The sequence below is a fragment of the Peromyscus maniculatus genome, chromosome 12 (genome assembly GCF_049852395.1).
Source record: "Peromyscus maniculatus bairdii isolate BWxNUB_F1_BW_parent chromosome 12, HU_Pman_BW_mat_3.1, whole genome shotgun sequence".
Taxonomy (NCBI): domain Eukaryota; kingdom Metazoa; phylum Chordata; class Mammalia; order Rodentia; family Cricetidae; genus Peromyscus; species Peromyscus maniculatus.
In genome coordinates, this window is record NC_134863.1 from 82,243,181 (window position 1) to 82,251,790 (window position 8,610).

The following is an 8,610-nucleotide window of genomic DNA, read 5'->3' on the forward strand; positions in this document are numbered from 1 at the left end:
ATAATAAATAAATAATTATCTCTACCATCTATTATCTATATAGCTAGCTATTATCAGTCATCTGTTTATCGTATCAATTTGTCTATCTATTCATTCAACTCATCTCCAATTTAAACTGTGCTTTAAATATACCTACTGTGTATAAACATTCATGAATCACACTCATTTTAATTTATCTACTATGATACATGCTTATTAATAATCACTCATTTTAACTTCATAGTTCCTTAGATGGGTTAACAGATTCAATTACTGGAACTTTTAAAAAAAATGCCTCTGCTTTGTCTTCTGCTCTCATTGACTTTGATTTGGATGTGATCTGAAGGGAATGTATGAATGACTCCTGAGAACCCCATACCCTTCACTTGCATGGCTTCCTGTATTTTTTCTTCCCACTAGCTTTGATTTATAATACTAAGAAAAGATGCCCTTTGCAAACAGCATGGGCCAGAATTATGAAGACCACAGCACAAATACCACCCCGATTCATCCTCACAACAACGCCTGGAAGCAGGCAGTGTTTTCCCATTTCTTTGCTAAGGAAGAGCTGCTTAGAGAGCTCCGGACACTTGCACAGGGTCACACACTTGGTGGTGGACCTGCAGTTTGAGCCCAGAGTTGTCCATGAGACCACAGCATACAGCCTTATCTTCCATACACACTGAATGATACACAGGAATTCATTTGTTCGTTGGACCAGTCATCTTGAAAGTCCCCCAGACATCCTCTGTGGGAAGTAGTTTTAGCAAAACAACTTTAAGTCAAGGGCCAATAAGTCAGAGTAAGGACACTGTTTGTGTTTGTAGGAGGATTTATTTTATCATTAAAATGGGATTCCTATGGAAATCAGTGTGGAGGTTCCTCCAAAAGCTAAAAATAAGCCTACCGAATGATCCAGCTATTTCACTCTGGAGTATATACCTAAAGGGCTCTAGATCCTATTATAGAGACACCTGCTCATGCTGGTCACTGCTGCTATACTCACAATAGCCAGAAAGCAGAAACAGCCTAACTGCACCTACTTCCTTTAAGGTACCAGTCACCATAGGCTGTGTTATGATGCGGTAACAAATAGTACCCCAATTCCAGTGGTTCAAAGCAAGACTAATTTCTTGCTCTTGATGTGCCATCCTCGTGGCTTACAACATCCCTTCTTCCACGTTGCCATCATTGCTTCTCTGGCACAAGAGCTGTTTAGCACATTAATAGCCACCGAGACAGAAGAGAAAGACCTCTGGAGATTTCAGAGGGACCAACCAGAAAGCCAGGCCTTTACAAGCACACACCATGTATTGGCCACTGTGACTTCCCAGCACAGGGGGCCAGGGTGGAAGAGTCAGAAAAAAGAAGAACCAGGGTGCCTGGAGCAAGTGGTAATGGCACCACATGTGTGGCAGCCTCAGGGCTCCTGCTCTAATGCAGGGGGACGACTTTGGAAGGAGACAGTGGCTGTGCATCAGTCTTCAGTGTCACAGGACTCTCCAGAGGAAGCCGTTATTCCAGGCTTCCTCTGCTCCTTCTGTCCCATGGAGGGGAGTAGATCCTTCCAGACCATCTTGCGGAGGGGATCAGAGAGTGAGCAGAAAGACTACTGAGTCTTCTAGTCTTTGGTTCTAAATTCCCAGGCCCGGATCTGCAGCTTCAGCTAACTGATTGAGGTGATGCAGCCCTGTTATCAAGAAGGAGGAAGGCCAGATGGAGGATGAGCATGCGCCTGCACGCAATCTGGGTGAAAGCCACTAAAGTGAGTCTGCTCAGGGTCTGATGTCTTGCAAAGGAAGGCACAAAGGAGATCCTAGCACTCTATGGTGCAGAGAAGCGTTGCAGAAAACAGCTGTCTAAAGTCCACAGAATAGACGTGGAATTCTCAGATACTCATGATAGCGGGATGAGAAAATGAATGAGTTCAGGACTTGCCAACCAGAGGAGCATAATTAACAAGCCGGGGGCGGGGATGTCTCAAGTACGGTTATCCCTCCGTATCCACTAGGGATTAGTTCTGGGATCCCCTACAGGCATCCGAGTCCATGTGTGCGCAGGTTGCTTATGCAGAGCAGTGCAGTGGGTCCGTAATCCCGGTGCACGTCCCCCTTGTAATTTAAATCGTCTTCAGGCTGCTTAGAGCGCCCACCACAGCATCAGTGCCGTGCAAATTGTTGTTATGCTGTGTCTCTGAGGAGGACAGGAAAGGAAGGCCTATACTTGTTCCACATAGATACAATCATAGGCCTAAGTATAATCACCACAGAGACTCAAAATGAACCATGTTCAGATAAGGAGAGGGGCTGAAGGTGGGGTGCCTGCACAACTCTCCATTCGCCTAGTGCTCAGTTCAGAAAATTTAAGAATTGTTCTGGAGATTTTTACAGCCATCATCATCGTCATCATCACCATCAATATCAGAAAGTTTCACTATCTAGCCCCGTTAAGCTTAAAACTCACTATGAACCCAGGCTGGCCTTGAACTCCTGCCTCGGCCTCCTGAGTATCGGCATTACTATAATGTCTTCCCACATGTGACTGTTCACAAGCTTTTCTGAGTCATCATTGGTTGGTTCTGAGGTCTGGAACCTACAGACACAGAGGAAGGACTATACTGTATTTCAGGAGTGAGGACTGGCCAATTCGGGCAAAGTCCTAGAGAGACTAAAATTCAGTCTCAAGGCAGCTCAGCCTTTGATTGGATCAAGAGATCTGTTTCCATGTCAGTCATCTTGAAGGTGACAAAGAAAACTGTTTTTGAAGTGTATAAGCTTAATCAAAAAGTTCACTCCTCCTCCACAGTAACTAATGCTTAGGGTTCAGTAAGATTCCCAGGCAGACAAACAAATAGGATTAAGAGGGACATGGCGAAACCTTGAGTTACAGACCTGATCAGGGAAACGCATGCAATGCATCCCACAGACTGGAGGAGAAATGAAGAGAGTTTCCAGAGACACATACTGAACACTCAGCATAAATAAAAGTAAATATATATTTGGAATCGAAAGAAAGCCATGGAAAAGTGTATTCAACCCCACCTCACTCCACACAAACAAGTTAACTATGGGTGGCTAGTAGCTTTAGCTATGGAAGTTGAAGGTTAACCTTTCAAACCCCTAGAGGATAATTTAGATCATTTCTTCACTTCCTTAGAACAGGCAAAAAAGTATTAATGAAGACACAGATCCTTCAAGTATTAAGTAAACTCTTGTCGAATTGGGTCATATTAAAATTAAGAACTTCTGTTCATCACATGACACCATTAAATGGGTAAAACTCATGCATGTGCAGGCGCTCACATGAGGGAGAGACAGAGACATAGACACAGAGAGATACAGAAAGAGGCAGAGGGACACAGAGATTTGTGAGCACGTATTTAACAAGGGACCCAATCCCTAACGAATCGGCAAGAAAAAGACAACCACACAGGAGAAGGAGCAAACATCTTAAATAGACACTGAGAGGAAATAATTGGTCGTTGGGAAATGCGAAGATGCTCCAGTCGCGTGAGGCCATGGCAACACAACATGACCCAGACTGGCACCACTCTCCCACCAGAGTGAGCCAGCCAAACCCACAGTGCCAGCATTATGACCGGCAGTAGGTCAGTGCATTCTGCTGCTGCAGCAGGGTGCCTGGTGCGACCTCTTTAAGGAAGGGTTGCCCACAGCCCAGAGGGCAGAGTGCCTTATGTTGGGGACCATGGGACGGCAGGTGCATGAGGAGATTGCTCACAGGTTGGAGGATGAGAAATAGAGTTTCAGGCCAGAACTGGGGCTTAGCTATCATCCCCAGGGGCTCCCTGAACTCTTCCTCCAGCTAGGCTCCGCCTTTTAAAGGTACCACAACCTCCCAATTGAACTCCTTAGTCTGAGGGTCATGTGTTCAAAAATCCAAACCTGGTGTCGGGGCATTTCACTTTCACACAATTACAGATTAGGCATAGCTTAAATTCTCAAGTTCTTATATTGTTAAGAGGTACACACACACACATACACACACACACACACACACACGGCATTTGATTTGGAAAATATTTGAACATTTTTACTAAAGTTGAAGGATGTATACATGCCCCCTAACTGGGAACTGAAAAAACTGGACTCTTGATTTCTACATTGTTGTGTGACAAGACTTTTCTTGGGGAGACACAACACCCAAGTCTCCATGTACAGACCAAAGAATGGATAGTACCAAAGTCCAGTTTGGTGAACCAATGAGTTTTATCAGGGTTAATTACAGGAATATGGGTGAGGGGTCACTTACAGGAGCAGAAATGACTCAAGGACAGATCCACTAGCTCCATCACCAAAGCCCACCCCAGCATGGGTGGCAGCTCACAAAGCTGGGAACCTGGAGCACACTGCACAGCCTGCTGGCAGCTCAGCAGGTTGGAGAGCGTCCTTTCCAGGGGTCTCGCTGGCCTAAACCTCTTCCAGGCAGCTCGGCTGGTCTCACAGTCTTCTTTGCAGCTTGGGTCTTCGGAGAGGGACTCTCAGCCAGCTTTATTGCTTACTCTGGCAGGGAGGAGCCTAATCAGTCTGATCAGTTTCAGGGACTTCCTGAAGCTATTTTGAACTGTTTACTTTCTGGCCTTAGGAGCTTCCCTACAGGATGGACTGTTTCAATCCTGAGGAAACGGCTACACAATATCCCTAACTGAAGAGCAGCTATGAGCAGCAACACCAAAGCCACATGTACAGAATATTATTAGGAGTATAGGAACCTCTTAGCAGCATTATTCTTCATAGCCGCAAATATTGAACAATAGTGGAATGGATAAAATGCGTGTTCATAGAATGAGATACCACACAGTAAAATAAATGAGCAAATGAGTTGTTGGTACACAGAGGAAAGTCTATCCCAAGGTGAAGGTTGAGGTGAGCCTGTGTCATCATCTATATCAATTTCACCCAAATGCACACTTAGTCCATGCTGAGAGTGTGAACGTGGGGCTATTGTCTTAGTTACTTGACTTGTCGCTATGACAAAATAATCTGACAAAAGCAAATTAAAGGAGAAAATGTTTATTTTGGTTCAGGGTTGGAGTGTACGGTCCATCTGGGCAGAGGTGACCAGACCTTGAGGCAGCGGATCCCCAGGCACCCCAATCAAGAATCAGAGAACAGTGAATGTCATGCCCAGCTCATGGTCTCCTTTTTATACACACCAGGACCTTAGCCTAGGGAATGGTGCCACCCACAGTGGGCAGGTCTTCTCACCTAAGTTAACATAGTGAAGATAAACCCCTGTAGACATGTACAGAGGAACCATCTCCAAGGTGATTTTATATTTCATGTTTATAGTCAAAATTAACCATCACAGGCAGCAAAGGAGAACCGGGGAGTTTGGGACCCTGACAATGTTTCTTTTTTAAAATTTGTGTTGAGTATAATAAATAAAAAATAATTGTTTATGAGTTTGGCCATCTTGTGATGAATTGAGTGTCACAGAATCTGCACATACCTGTATTATACTTCAATTAAAATTCCCACTTAAGACAATAAAATCCTATTGGACAGAGCTGATGGATCTTGGCCATGGGTTCAATTTTCATATCATTGCAATAGATTCTTTTTGCCCACTAGAAAATGATCAGTGAGAAAAGTAATCACATGTCAGAATAAACATATAAAATAAAAATGCTTATAATTCATTTATGCTTTTATTTTGACTTGGATTTTTATTTTCTATTTATGGATTTATATTTTCTGTATAAATATAGAAACTAGAATAGGTAATTTCATAGATTAAAAAAAAACAAGTTTATTTGAATTGTGGCATCAAACCCCTGAAGAGTTTTTAAATTTTTGTCCTGGGTTTTGTTACAAAACAGCAGGATGACATAAATTCTTCACAATTTGATCATCCCCGAGTGACCAAAGCACACAGTCACATTTAGTGTTATTCTTCTTTACTTGAAAAGGGTGGTGGGAACTCAATGGCAATCCACCTTGTATAATAACCCCGCAAAGCAGGCTTGGAAAGAAGGACTCCGCTTCCTCTCAGCGATTAGAAGACAGTGCTGTGTGGGGCTGCTCACCTGGTTCTTCACGACTGTCCACAGGCCAGACACCAGGAGCTGCGATGCAAATGAGAGGACGTTGGCTAACGCAGGTGTTTCTCCCTCACCTCACATCTGCCTGTTCTCTCGGCCTCGGGTGAGAAAGCTCAGGATCCTTGGTTTCCGGTCAGCGCAGGCAAAGCTGTGACAGCCGCAAGAAGGCAAGTTGTGGTCCGGGAGAGGCTTGGCTGGTGAGGTGTTTGTCCCGCAAGAGTGAGGAGCTTTGTTCAAAAGCTAGAAGCCACAGAAAAGCATGGAGCGTGGTGGCCTGTCCTTGTGAGCCCAACACTGGGAAGGCAGACAAAAGAGGATGCCTGGGCAAAGCGGTGACAGGTCCATGAGGCAACTTCTCCGGGGAAGTGGATAACCTTCCTGGAACGTCAAAGGCTTTCCTCTGGCTGCCATGCATGCACATGTGTGCATATAGACCTGCGTGCGCGCACACACACACACACACACACACACACACACACACACAACAAAGAAGGAAAGCCATCATTGGACATATCTGAGTTGAACTGTTGATGACCTAGAGAGAGACATGATTGGTACCCAGTTTCCAGGAAATAGGACCTCAAGAAAGATTTAGGAAAAATGAACCCAATTTGGTGGCACAGACTTGATTTCCCAGCTCCTGGGGAAGTTGATTGAGGAGGATAGTTAGTTCAAAGTCAGCCTGGGCAATGTGGAGAGAACTTATCTCAGCATTAAAAACTACCATAATGTCTTGTGGTATAGTTCAGTAGTACAGCTTTTGCGTGGTATGCCCAAGGCTCTGAGTTCAATCCTAAGTACTGTAAAAATAAAAGTAGAAAACTGAGATAGTCAATTCTGTCTTTGTGTTGACTTAGGAAAACAGAAAATGAAAAATATGCAGAACAAGGTAGTGAAAACCTAGTTTCAATATGACAAAGCTGCTTCTTAAGAGGTTCCACTGTTTGATAAAGCAGACTTAAAAGCCTCTCTGTACTGCTTCCTGGCCTCATCTGTCTGGAAAATCACTGGCAGGGAGGCCTTGTGAAAGCACAGGAACATGGGGAGAGAGGAAGGGTGGAGGAGGAGCAGGAGGAGGAGCAGGAGGAGGAGGTGAAATAATGGGAAATGGAGGAGCATGGTGAGTGGGAGGAGGAGGAGGAAGAGGAGGAGGAGGAGGACACCTGGCTCATCATTCAAACCCACCTGAACCAGGCGAGAGACCTGAGACTCTGTTCCCTTAGCGTTTTTTAAGGCCATGGCCAGTGGCCACAGCACCTGTGTGGATCTGAGCCTTCCTCAGAGGCCCCTGTTCAACATGGAAACTGATGTCCCTGCAAATCACCTGTGTCCTTGTCACAGATGAGCTCCTTAGGATGGTTTGGGGTTGGCTCATCCTCCATGTTGAAAACCCAGGCTCGGTCTCTATGACTAGTTAGACTTTTCTCTCTGACATCCAATCCTTCACTTTGCGGCACTCACCGCCACCCATCTGTTCCAGATTCCAGAGCTGACTGGCCATCCTGTCATCCTCCGCCACTGGCCATGTCCCCAGTAGTTCAGCATGGCGGAGACAAATTCTTCCCTGACTCCAGAGCAGGTTCCCCTCCTCTTCACTGCGGCTAACTGTCTTCTTTCCACTTCTCTGCTGAGCCTCAAGGGTGAGGGCTGAGGACACAGCCGTAAAGGTCATGGCTGACACGGGAACCTAAGACTCTCATTCGAATTTCCTTTGCTCTAGCGCTGCTCCATGGATCAGTTAACTGATGCCAACGAGCAGAAGACAGGATGGCTCAAGCGGCAGGGCCACCGCATCCTCCTCTGTATCATCCACCATCCAGGGTGGGGTTTCATCTCTGGGGCAGCGGGTGGCTCCTGTCGTCAGGGACCCGAGCTTTTCTAGTCTTCATTCTCTGTGGTCTTTGGCCAGTTGGACCAGAAAACAAAACTTTATATTTATCACCTCATGACCACAAGATGGCTGATGTAGCCCCTGATGGCACAATCTCCTCTCAGCGACACAAACAGGAAGGAAGGAGCTGACACAGTGGTTGTCTTTTGATTTAGAAAGTGAATCCCTTTCGGCTTCCCTCTACGTCTCGGTGTGGGGACCTAAATAGATTCCCATCTCCAGCTGACCGCCAGTGAAGAGGGTAAGATTTCCACAGCGGGTTCAGCACAACTAGGGTTTGTGTGGAGAGCAGGCCCAGCCTACTCTGAGAATGAAGAGACCTCTGTTTCAGGTCTGGAACACAAAAACGGGAGGTGTGCTAGTGCGATGGCCCTTGATGTGATGAAACACTGTGACTAAGGGTGCTTTGGAAAGTAAAGTGTTTACTTAATCTTTCAGGTCACAGTCTATCATTGAAAGAAGTCAGGGCAGGAACTGGAAGGCAGGTCCATTTGCTGGCCTATGGAGCCTTACTCTGATGAAGAACATGGAGGGACGCCTGTTCACAGACTCATGCTTGGCTTTTCCCCTCTTCTTTTTCTTTCTGATCTATTTATTTTTATGTTTATATGTATGGGTAAGTTGTCTGATAAGTATGTGTACTAGCTGTGTGCCTAGTTCCCCAGGGAGGCCCGAAAAG